This window comes from Camellia sinensis, chromosome 10, assembly GCF_055761805.1.
Source record: "Camellia sinensis isolate YWXY chromosome 10, ASM5576180v1, whole genome shotgun sequence".
Classification (NCBI taxonomy): Eukaryota; Viridiplantae; Streptophyta; class Magnoliopsida; order Ericales; family Theaceae; genus Camellia; species Camellia sinensis.
Window position 1 is genome coordinate 158,219,801 of NC_138970.1, and position 13,402 is coordinate 158,233,202.

General features: G+C 37.9%; 1 long non-coding RNA gene across 3 annotated transcripts; it reads left to right on the top strand.

Annotated features, from left to right (window-relative positions):
• Positions 1-10,905: 10,905 nt before the first annotated feature.
• Positions 10,906-13,184, top strand: LOC145801763 (uncharacterized). 3 transcript variants are annotated; one of them, XR_014343414.1, is made up of 5 exons: positions 10,906-11,504; positions 11,581-11,649; positions 12,003-12,063; positions 12,287-12,330; positions 12,526-13,184. It is a non-coding gene; the product is annotated as an uncharacterized LOC145801763 (long non-coding RNA). The 3 variants fall into 3 exon arrangements; XR_014343413.1 differs by having other exon boundaries at positions 10,906-11,491; XR_014343412.1 differs by having other exon boundaries at positions 10,906-11,649.
• The last annotated feature ends 218 nt before the right edge of the window (positions 13,185-13,402 follow it).

The following is a 13,402-nucleotide window of genomic DNA, read 5'->3' on the forward strand; positions in this document are numbered from 1 at the left end:
TCGCACTGTTTTGTGCATTTCAAATTGTCGCACTGTTTTGTGCATTGTATTTCAATCGCGCTGTTTTGCGCATCGCATTGTTTTGTGCACTTCAAAATTGCTCGCGCTGTTCTGCGCATCGCACTGTTTTGTGCATTTCAAACCTCGCGCTGTTCTGCGCATCGCACTGTTTTGTGCATTTCAAATCTCGCGCTGTTCTGCGCATCGCACTGTTTTGTGCATTTCAAATTTCGCGCTATTTTACGCATCTCATTGCATTTTGCATGCATTCCATCGCACTATCCTGTGCACTCGCGTTGCCTAACGCGTTGCGCTATTTTGCGCATCATACCGTCGTGCAATACGCCGGTCTGGCGAGACCTTAAACACGCATGGTCTGGCGAGACCTTAAACACGTACGGTCTAGGAGACCTTAAATCCTTGGAAGGTGCAAGACCTTTAATGCATTGGTGTGTGCACTATTGCTTTGTACATGTCTTAAGCCGCGTGTTGTCGCGCATTCCATGCAACATGCATCACTTGCATCACTTGCATTACAAAAAAACAAAAAGCAAAAAAACATGCATTGTCATGCATACATTTTGCATCCGGTCTAGCGAGACCTTAAACACGTACGGTCTAGGAGACCTTAAATCCTTGGAAGGTGCAAGACCTTTAATGCATTGGTGTGTGCACTATTGCTTTGTACATGTCTTAAGCCGCGTGTTGTCGCGCATTCCATGCAACATGCATCACTTGCATCACTTGCATTACAAAAAAACAAAAAGCAAAAAAACATGCATTGTCATGCATACATTTTGCATCCGGTCTGGCGAGACCTTAAACACGCATGGTCTGGCGAGACCTTAAACACGTACGGTCTAGGAGACCTTAAATCCTTGGAAGGTGCAAGACCTTTAATGCATTGGTGTGTGCACTATTGCTTTGTACATGTCTTAAGCCGCGTGTTGTCGCGCATTCCATGCAACATGCATCACTTGCATAACTTGCATTACAAAAAAAACAAAAAGCAAAAAAACATGCATTGTCATGCATACATTTTGCATCCGGTCTGGCGAGACCTTAAACACGCATGGTCTGGTGAGACCTTAAACACGTACGGTCTAGGAGACCTTAAATCCTTGGAAGGTGCAAGACCTTTAATGCATTGGTGTGTGCACTATTGCTTTGTACATGTCTTAAGCCGCGTGTTGTCGCGCATTCCATGCAACATGCATCACTTGCATCACTTGCATTACAAAAAAACAAAAAGCAAAAAAACATGCATTGTCATGCATACATTTTGCATCCGGTCTGGTGAGACCTTAAACACGCATGGTCTGGCGAGACCTTAAACACGTACGGTCTAGGAGACCTTAAATCCTTGGAAGGTGCAAGACCTTTAATGCATTGGTGTGCACACTATTGCTTTGTACATGTCTTAAGCCGCGTGTTGTCACGCATTCCATGCCACATGCATCACTTGCATCATGTGCATCTAAAAAAAAAACAAACAAAAACATGCATTGTCATGCATACATTTTGCATCCCGGTCTAGGAGACCTTAAATCCTCTAAAGGTGCAATTCCTTTGGTGTTTGTCGTGCCCGAACGACTTTTGGTGGTCTGGTAAAGCCACCTGCCTATGTTTGCGATGAGTTCCTAGAAGACCAACTGGGACGGTGGAAACTAGAGTTCGAACGGCTTATGCCTAGAACGAAAAGGTTCGGGAGTTCCGAGACTAAAGTCTGGTTTAAATACCCAAAGGTTTACCCTCGGCTTGAAATCTGTATGGAAGCCCCATAGGTTGAGGCGGCATGTCTACGCCTCAGTTCTGGATACTGAACCAACCTAGTATATCACCCTGTTGGTAAGATAGGGAAAGTTGCAATCATAGTCATTGCATCATAGTGCATTGTCATGCATTTCCATCGTAGCTTGCATGCATCCATTACATTTTCCCCAGTAGGTCGCATCATACTGCATTGTCATGCATTTTGTAAATATCCATTCCATTGCATATTTGTAAATATTGCATTGTAGCTTGCATGCATGCATTGCATCACCTTCCGCCTCTGGCTTGCGCCTTTCCAGGTTGAGCTTGGTCTGGTATGTGCCCTTACTTTTCATGTTAAAACACAGTTCTGCATGTGTATCGCACCGATTCCACGCTGATATGTTGGTTGAGGGTTGTGGCACCTTTTCTGTGTTACACATGGCTCGTACGTGTACATGCCTTTCCTAGGCAAAATTTGGTTTGGCTTGCGTGCCATATCCATTGTATCCATATCCACTCCATTGCATATTTGTAGATATTGCATTGTAGTTTGCATGCATTCGCTGCATCACCTTCCGCCTATGGCTTGCGCCTTTCCAGGTTGAGCTTGGTCCGGTATGTACCCTTACTGTTCATGTTAAAACACAGTTCTGCATGTGTATCGCGCCGATTCCACGCTGATATGTTGGTTGAGGGTTGCGGCACCTTTTCTGTGTTACACATGGCCTGTATGCGTACATACCTTTCCTAGGCAAGATTTGGTTTGGCCTGCGTGCCATATCCATTGCCATCTTCCTAGCATATTCATATATTACATTGTAGTGTAATTTTTGCATCCGGCATTAGGATCGTAGTCCTTTCTCCAGCGGGTCGTTTCCCCACTTATGTCGATTCCACCCAATACTTGTTCTTGCGTCTGTCTACAATGCTCATAGTTCAGTTGACCGTTCTATGGTAGACAGACTTGTTATCTCCATCAATCTATTTGACATAGGTGTGGTTTCGAACCACTCGTGATTGGATCACGATTCAAATGCTTTGCATGTAGCTTGCATTGTTTCAATTACATTGCATCTTCATTTGCATTGTTTATACATTGTTTTGTATATATTGCATATCGTTTTGCATCCATTTTGCATTGTCATGCATGTTGCTAACGATATTGTACCTGTTAAGTTTGTTTCTTTTCAGGCACGATATTGTATGTACGGTTCATTTGAGGCTGGTGTAACCAGACGAGCCGCACAGGTATTGTATCTCCCGAGTGAGACGTATTGAGAATTCCATAATTCTCTTATATCCTTTCTGCATTGTAGTGTAGTTTGGTATGCTAGCTTAAAATTGTCGCATGTTTGCTTCATTACAGCTTTCTTCGCATTGATCATAAGTTATGCTCGGCTCCGTGCATTGTCTTGCATTTTGTCCCTGCCTTCGGGCGCATATCTTATTTGTCTTGCATGTTTGTCTGAGTCTTCGGCCTTGTCAAAAATGGGTCGTCTCTAGGCTTTGACATTCATTCCCGTCATTGTTATGACTTTCGAGTTCTGTCAAAGAGGGGCAACTGTAGACACCCCATTTTTGACCGTCCTCAAGACTTGGACGTCACCATTTGAACACTCGGTGATTATCCATGTTTGTGTTCGTTTGGAGTTCCCGGAGGTCTCGGCTCGCGCGCCTTGCCTCAGGATCCCCGAACTCGACCGTTTAGTGTCTGGTTTTGCACCAAACACTTGCATCTTGCCCTTGAGAGGCAGGGTAGGGCTTGTAGACCATCCCCACCCATCACCGGCAGTGGCTAGAGGCCACCGGCTGGTTTTTGCTGCCACCGGCAATGTATATTGCCGGCCGGCACTATTTGTTGCCGGTCAGCACTATTTTGTGCCGGTCGGCACTCTTTTTGGCCAAGATGGCATTTTTAGCCGGCCGATTGCTGTTCATCTGCTTTTGCAGATATTTTTAGACAGCTGGCTTGCTTTTGCATCCCTCCATACACGTGTATGGAGGGATCTCCCTCTTGTAAAGCTTGTCTTGTAAGCTTTACAAGACATATAGAGAGAAGCTCTCTCTAGGGCATAAAGAGAGGACTTAGGTTAGAGAGAGAGATATTTTGGAGAGCAAAAAAACAGCCATTGTTGAGCTCTTGTTCTAGGGTTTGGGTGAGATACATTTTCTATCTCTCTTTCCCTCTCATTTGTTCACTAGGTGCTTTGTGTCTTACTATTGCACACAAACACCTAGTGTTTCACCTTCCTCTTGAAACTAGGGTTCTAAGGGCTTGTTCTTGAGTTTCTTGACTGGTTTGGAGCCAAAGGAGGCCATTGGAGCATCATTTGTGAAGAAGGCTTCAAGGGTGAGAATCTAGTCCCATTTTTCCCCATTTCTGCATTGATTTTATACCTATCTTAGAGCTGTTTTTGTGCTTATTGTATAACATAAAAAGTTCTGTTTTTAGACCCTCTTTATTGTTTATTAAGAGTGTTTCTTGGTTTGAGGGTTGTTGATCACCCTTAGGCCTTGAAAGGCCTCATTTTGAGCCATTTTGTGCTAGCTCCGGGATTTTGGTGTTGGGGTCTCTTCACCACTGAAATCTTGAGGAATTTCAGTGGTGAAGATGATGCCTTGAAGTCCCAAGAAGGAGAGGGCCACCCCCTCTCCTTGTTGTCCTTGAAAAGGACATATTTTGGCCTCTTAAGGAAGCCTATGCTTGAGTGTGTGTTGAGCATGTTTAGGATGTTTTTCATGCTTATATATCTATAATATAACATGATTTCAAGTTGGTTTTGGAACTCCATGCATGCTTAGCATAGTTGCCATGTAATGCCTTGTTTATGCCTTAACATGTCTTAGGTTGTTAGCCTTAGTTGGAGCATGTTTTAGGCTTGGTCTTGTGAAGATTATGTGCTTATTTTGCCATGTTTTAGGTCTATCCATAAGTGTTTGGGTCGATTTTGGCATGCTTGATATAGCTCCTTTGTATTTGGGCTTGTTAGCCTTGAGTATGTGCATGTGTAGCATGACATCTTTGCATCGAATTGGTGATTTGGGGTCCCTCCACATGTTATTTCAGTCCCATTTCCATGCTTGTTTGATTGCCTTGCATGCCTCTTTAATGCTTTGGAAGCTTGTGTAGCAATGCTCCATGTTTTGGTGTATATGTATGCCTTTGTATTTGAGCCACTTAGATGCCATCTAAGGAGTCCTTAGGCCTTGTATTGATGCCCCAAAACTCTATTTTTGGTTGATAAGCTCATACCATGTTTAGTCTTGTAAGTGTATTTCAATGCTCCTTGGATTTGCTTTGAACGCTTAGGCTATTTGTTGCATGTTTAGCTTGATTTGTTGCTTGGTTTGGCACCATGTATTAGCATGATTTTCAGAGCTTATGTTGCATGCTTTTAGTCCATAAATGTCTCTTTCAAGTGCGCTTGAATGTTGCTTGCTTTGTGCCTAAGTGTTGGGTCTTAACATGTGTGTGTGTGCATGTGTGCTTAGCATCCATTTTGGGCATTAATGGCTACTGTTTTAGGCCTTATTAGAGCTGCCTAATTCATGTATAAGACCACCTTAGCATTAGTTTGCATTGCCATATGTATGCTTGTATGCTTGCATAAGCTTGTCACCATGTCATGTTGCATTCCTAGCTTGTATGCCTAGGTTGCATTGCATCTTGCATGCATGCCTTGTTCCTTGAATTGGTGATAGGAATTGGGCCTTGTTTGGTTTGATTGGTTTGCATTGCATTTGAAATCAAAGTTGCATACTTGTTTCTTTGGGCCATCATGCATGGAAATGCGTGATTGGTGATCCGAGGATCGAGGCACATGCCCCTTTGAGTCATTATCATGATAAGGGACATGATTATTGCATACATGCCTTGAATTGTGCTTCCATGCTTTGCCTTGCCCTCTGTTGCTGTGAGTTGCAGGTTCTGCAGGCCTTCTTTGCCGACCGGCAGTGTAAGGTGCCGGCCGGTAATATTTTCTCTGCCGACAGATTTATTTTGTGTCGATGGCCATACCACACTGCCAGTGGCAATTTCATTCAGCCGGTGGTACTCCCCAGTGTCCAGGAATGCAACCCTGAGGTTTTGACAGCCTCCAGAGGAGTGAAGGAAGGAAAACAGAGGCAGCCTATGCATGGCAGCGCGTTTCCCGAGGCCGTTTATCTGTTTTTCTTAGCTTAATTTAATTTGTTAATTAAATTAGTTAATTTGTAATATTTATCCGGTCCCTCCGGGCGAGGGCAAATATGTAATAAGTGTGCGTGAGTGGTGTGTATGTCTTCCAACCTCACGTCTTTCTTCCCTTTTATTTACCTGCTTTGATGGTTAGTATTAGGGCACGTTTAATTTTGCATGCCTTATGCTATGCATGCGTGCATCCATGCATTTGTATTACATGCATTAGGCTCGGTACATCATGCTAACTGCATTTGTACTTCAAATTCTAAACTGAATATGTGATAGTTGTGCATTTCTCACATGCCATGTGTAGGATAGCCGAGCCTATTCTAGCAACATTTTGTATGCGATGCATTAGGAACTTAACATGGACTTGGATCATGCATGTTTTGCTAACAAGTTCTCTATTTTGGCACGGAGTACGATGTAAGTATTTCCGCTTTAGCATATCGCATGAGTGTGAATATTGCCATGACAGCATGCTTAACATGTGGCTAGATGCTTATGTGTTATAAACTGTTTTGAATGCCTGACTTTCCCCGATCGTACCCAAGCTCCCGAGCCGAGACAACTCCGGTGATGACGGACATGTGGCCTTCGGCACCGAGTTAGGGTTTCCTAAATTTTCCCATTTTAAAAAACATTTAGGTGGCGACTCTGTATCTGGCAAAGCAGTCCATGTTTGGCACTACTTTTTCAAAAAAATCTGTTTCTCAAAACGGTTTGCCAGATTTGGACTCTTTGGTTCAAGATTAAGAACCGCGACACAAATCGAGTCCGAACTGTAGCGAGGTCCCACCCCCCCCCCCCCCCCCCGCGGGCTTGTTACACTTACCTAGAGTGATCTTTTCACCTTGGTCCTTTGAGAAAGATTGTAGATCTCGTCAAGGGCTTTCTTTTGATCCAAATAGTTCGTGGTTTCGTCGTCGGTGATTTTTGGGTTGTTTTCTCTTTGCTTCAAGAGGTAGAGATTTCTTTGCTCCTTTCCAATACTTTGTCTATAGATAGATATGTAGTAGATTTTATTGCATAAAAACCATATTCATAATGGATTTTCTTGAAAGGCATGAAAGGGGATCTAGGGTTTGATATTTGTGATTGGAGTTGTTAAGTTGTTTGTTGTTGGGTTATTTGGGAAATGATTTATTATGTTTGTGAAGAGAGGGAGGAAAGCCCTAATTTAATATTATTGATTTAATGGATTTAAAAAGGAGAAAAGCCCTAAATTAATATTATTGATTTAATGGATTTAAAAGGGAGGAAGTTGAATAATCTTTGTATTTTGCTAATATGGGTTGTATAATTATGTTTATATCAAAAGAAAGTAAAAAGAGAAGTAACCACGGTATTGGTATTGTTTTAGACTAATCATGTGAAGTTGAGTTGAGTTATGGTTTTGATACCAATGGAATTAGTTTTGTAGAATAAAGAGAATGGATTTGGTTTTGTTTTTGTAAAATGATGAGAATGAATTAGAAAATGGTTGGAGTTGTATGGATTGAAAAATAAAGAAAAGTGGTCTTTTTGAAAGAAAATGAAATCATCACCCTTCGTAAATTGATAATGAACTTGAGGTCGGATTTTGGAACCTTTACATATTATCATTGTTATTGGATTGAAAGTCTTGCAAGAATTGGATTGTTGTCCTACAAGTATTTAATACCTTTACTTAGAGGTTTTGTCATTGGTGTTGTGTTGAATAATATCGTGTATGTATTACACTTGTGTTATTATGCATTCTAGTATGTTGAGATGGTTGGGAATGTGCTTGCGCTTCAAATGAGAGGTACCATTACCTTCCAGCTAGCGCCTGGAGAATTGGCCGTGCTTAGAATGAGAGGTACAGCACCTTCCAGCTAGCGCTTGGAGAACTTGTTAGAGGTACCATTACCTTCTAGCCGGTGTTTGGTAAATTGGCATTTCGTTATGGAAAGGTGTATCCTTGGCTTGGCATTTTGTTAAGGAAAGGTGTACCCTTGGCTTGGCATTTTGTTATGGAAATGTGTATCCTTGACTTGGCATTTTGTTATGGAAAGGTGTATCCTTGGCTTATCGTGCTTAAGACAGATAGAGCAGAACTTATTTATCATTATTGTCACAGTGTATCTGTGTATATTATGGGTTATGATGGTTACAATTCTAGAAGGCCGAGTTGCCTCGTTGAGTAGATAGTTGTTGATTGCTTGTTGTTTCCCCTTTGTACTGAATGTATATATGTACAGATATGAGTGTATTGGAAACAGACGTAAGTACTGTATTGAGATTGTGAATAATGTAAAGGACATCGAATACATATGAACATGTTTCAAAAAGATAAATCAGGTGTATGTTCGGAAAGTGGGAGAAAACGTAATGGGCTTTGTGAAATTGTTTTCATGAACTTGTTATTGCCATATGAATTTTGGGGGGGGGGGGGGAAAGGGTAACAAGAAGAAAGAAAAGTAAATTGCTTATGTTGTTGAATGAAATGAATGATTTTGAGTAAAGCTCCTATATAAGTATATTTCTGTATAAACTGTCACATTATGTATATGATATGACTTAAAGCATTCATGATTATAGCTATCTGTATGTTGTTATTGTTTAGGATCATATTGGGATCCCTACTGGACTTTATGTTCATCCCACGTTGCTAATCCTTTTTCAGGTGAACGTCGAGAAGGGTTTCAAGATCGAGGATCTTTTTTATGTGTTGGCCATGGGGCCTTTAATTTGTAAGCGGAATGCCATTGATGTAAAATGGTTAAACCCTTTCTTTTAATTTAAAAGACGTAAGCCTACTAGCAATTTATTTATTTTTATCTCATGTTGCATTCACTTGATATTCGAATGAGAAAACCTTTAATAATAGTACTCGTTATTGTATTGAATTTCCGCGCATGATATCTGAAATTATGTTATAATAAAGGATTTGGTAATGATATCCGTTGGCATAAAAGTGGGGCGTGACAAAAAAAAAAAAAGAAAAAGAAAAGAAGCTTTGAGTCTTATTGGTGGTCATATTTGGTTTAATTTTCTAAAACTTGTTTAAGATTTTTTTTTAAAAGACTAAAAATTAGTTTTGTGAAAAAATTTAAAAAATTAAAAACATTTATCAATTTTATATAACTTTACAAAGGATGTGAGTAATTTTTAAAAATTAAAAAATCGATCCCTATATATAAAGCATGAATGTTGGGTGTTGAAATTCCAAAATGACATCGTTTTGAGCCATAACTCTGAACAAAACCCTTTCTCTCTGTCTCTCTCTCTCTCTCATGTCTCTACAAAAACTCTTCAAACCCCTACCCTCTCTCTCCATCAGACCCCAAATCCCAAACCCTCCTCTCTCTCTTTTGCAAAAACTCTTCAAAACCCTCTCTCTCTCTCTCTCTCCATCAGACCCCAAATCCCAAACCCCAACTGACATAACAATGAGTGAGAAGGAGGATATGGACAAAGAAAATACACAGAGACAAAGCTCTGAACCAAAAGAAAAGAACAAAGAAAGAGAAGTAATGACGGAGAGAGAAGATGACCGAAAGGAGACGGAAGAGATGAACGCACGCAAAGAACATTTCCACCTTTCAACCAAGTTTGTAGATTCAAACTAGGGTTTTGATTTGGGGATTTTCACTAAAAAATCAAGGTTTTGATTGAGCAACTCCAAAATTATGTAAAATTAGTGAACCTTAAGGAACTCTAGGTTCTTGAATTAATTCTGAAACATGTGATTATATTGTTTAAGATTGTGAATTTTTCTCTTTTTTTATAAACTTCTTGAATCTGAGTTGGGAAAAATATCTTCAATGTCAATTGCTTATTGTGAAATTGGGTTCTTTAATGGGTTGAACACAAAAAAAAAAATAATTTAATTTGTTATTCTAAAACAATTGATGTTCTGTTACAAAAATTAGGATCCTTTAACATAGTTGTGATTGTATAAAAAAATTATTAAAAAAAAAATCTTGAATCTAAAATTAGAGAACCCTAAGGGAATTCCAGGTTCTTGAACTAATTTTGAAAGCATGTAATTGTATAAAAATTAGTTTCTTGAATTAATTTTTTTTTGGGGGGGTTTATGTTCATTTTAATTTGCAGCGAGTTGAAAAATTAGCTTAAGGGGTTAATGCATGTTAGTTGAAAATTCTGCTTCAATAATTCTTGCTTATGAGTACATAATTTATTTGCTGCTAATTTTCTTCACAAATCTTTGTCTCTCAAATTATTATTTATGTTGTGAAATTATTATGTTTCTTATTTTAATTTGGACTTGGACAATTAGGGATTTAGATTATTGCCGTTGATTGATTGTTGTAGCTCCATTTTAAAAAATAAATTGGTACAGACGCACTTTGGTTATACCTTAATGGGACGGTTGTTTTGGATAAAACTAAAACCTAGATCGCAAGTATTCTTGAAAGGGAAGATATGTACATTTAACAATATTTACTTGCTCTACATCTCTGATCTATTAAAAAGTTTAGCAATGAAACTCAAATCCATTTGCCTGTACTCAGCTAATAGTGTCCTTTCTCCTCATTATCTTATGTTATTCTCCATGAAGTCAGCTTGTGTATTTGTAACCACTTGATACATTCTCTTTTGTCAAGTTCTCTCTTCTTTCTTTTTTTAAAGCTTTGCATTAATAAATGGGTGGGGATTGTTGGAAAACACTTAAGCTCCAGACCTAAAAACCACTTCATAAGCATGTGGTGATTGTAAAACAGAGTGAGTGAGAAAGGTCTAAAGATGAAATTTCATGGTCAAATTCAACTTTGTCTGCTTGGCTGACTATATCATAAATGTTCATATTGTCACTTCTTTCAGCACTCAACTAGGTGGATGAAAAATGTTTATCTTTAGCAAAGTTCTTTTTTCTTTAAAATTTACAGAGATATGGAAGCCTTTTCTTATAATAATGTTTTCTTTTCTATTATTTTTCTTACTTGGTTTCTTGTGGTTTAACAGGTCATAGGGAATTGTAGTTTCAATTCGTTTCAACGAACCTGGATGGCAATGGACATGATGCTTTTTACCAGATCATCTGGATGATGCTCAAATGAAAATGCAGAATCATGTTTCTGGTGCAGTCAGTATGATACGTGTAATTACCACATTATGTTGAATTAGCATGAGTTAGTGCCTTATTTTATTTTATTTTTTTAGCTTGCATCTTTTAAGACCAGACGCATTGTTTTGTGAATATACTTGTTTAGTGTTTACCCTTTTTATCAGAGGGATCCAATATCACATTATTTACATCTCAATATAGTGTAATCCAAGGGTCAACTTCTTTTTTTGTTTCTGTATGTAGTATATTCTTTAATTAGTGGATGATTATTTGTTTTGTAGGATGGCACCTAAGGTTATGGAGCAATTACATGGTTATGACTTCAAGTCTATTTACATGTTTCTTGCAAGTGTTCTTTCTTGTTTTTTATTTTTTTAATTACATACTGTGAAGTGTTCTTATTTCAATAATATTCCTACAAGGCTGATATTTGGTCTTTTGGCATTACTGCTTTAGAGCTTTCCCATGGCCATGCTCCTTTTTCAAAGTATCCTCCAATGAAGGTGCATACATTATGTGAAGTCACATGCTTTTATCTACATCTTTGATGGAAGTAGCATCTTATAATCCAATGCTAATTCACAATTGTCAGGTATTGCTTCTGACCTTGCAAAATGCTCCACCTGGCCTTGATTATGAGAGAGACAAGAAGTTTTCCAAGGTATGTGCCTATAAATGTGGCTATAATTTTAAGTGTTACTGTACTTTGCCTTAAACACATGTATTTTTATAGTAGAGGAAAGTGGTTTTCATTGTTGATTTTCCTTAATTTATAATCATGTTTCACCTATATATATGATTCAATTACTTCCTTTTGTTGACCTTTCATCCAATAAAATATAATAAAATTGTCCTATTAGAATTCTTGATTTTCTTATTAATGTTTTTTTCCCGTTTCAAATTTGTCTATATCTATTATCCATTTTTATTGATGTTCAAATTTCTTTCAGCATTTTCACTTTTTCTTATACTCAAAACAATTGAATTTTATGATTTTCCTTTTGTGTTTGTTAGTGTGTTTAAAGTTTAAGTTGAAGAGATGAACCCAGAAGTTTTACAACCTAGATTTGTTAAGGTAATAATGGTATCCTTCGTATATTATTCTTTCTCAAGCTCTATTTGTTTGATCATTATATAATTGGATGATTTTTTTTTTCTCATTTTTCAATGTTTGGTTGCATGAGAAATGGGTAAAAGAATGTTCTCAATGAAAATATTTGATGACCTTGTTGCGATGATTTGTTGCGCAACAATAAAATAATGTTTATGATTATGACATTGTTCTCTCATCCAACCAGTTGACAATGTAGATGCAGATGACAAGCAATCACAAATTCATAAGGTAATTGAATTAACAAAATTATTTTTATGGCAAACAGAGTAACTAAAAAAGTCCTTTAATTAAAATTATTCTCTTGGTTTTGGTTGTGATTTGTTTCTTTGCTTTGCGATTTGTTGCTCATTTTTTTATTTTATTTATTTATTATTATTATTTTTGGTGTGTGTGTGTGTGTGTGTTTGTTTGTTTGTTTTACAGGTGTGATGGTAGAGAAATGAATCTTTTCACTCACTCACCATTGATGTTTACTCCTCAAGTCAGTTCCTTCATATTCCCTCTCTTTTAGTTCATATTTTGCATTGTTTTTTGTATACCAATCTATGCTTTTGGCTCCTAAGTTGGGATTCAGAATATATATATAACGTATTTATGAAATTTGGTCATTTTAGCAAATGGTTGATTATTAATGTGTCAATAGGATACTTTATATGTGAAAATGCCACTACTTCGGTGATTAAGTTAATATGATGAAACCTTTATGGTTGGGGATTATTTTTTTCCTTTTTTGTTTTTCTGTAGTTGACTATACACACTACTCGTTTGATGGAGGTCTAAGCGTAGTTGGAGAAGCTATTAGAAGATACATTGTGTGGCGCTTGATTCCTGTATATCTACGAAATTATGGATTCTTCTATCTTAGAACTATGCATAATTGTTAAGCTTTGTGTTGTCATATATATATATATATATATATATTTATTTTGCTTTTGGTGTGGTAGGAGTTAGTTGGTGGAAAGGAATATGATTCCCAGTTAAGGAAGCATTTTCCTTTTAAAAGGTGAAATCCTTCAAAATAATAGTTGCATATGTTTTTCTTATATTTTGGGTCTACATTTTGGCGCTTTGTGCTCATTTAGGACTGTGTGTTTGTTTTGTATCGTCATTTTATTTATTTATTATTATTATTTTTTTTAAATCAAGTAAAAAAGTGCCTAAACAATTTTTTTCTTGGGGGTGACAATATGAGGTGGGGTGGGCATTGCATCAGCAGTTATATAATTGTCAAGATGCCCTAAAACATTAGGAGCATTGAAAATCCAAATAGAAAAAAAGATAGCAAAGCTTTTCTCCATGT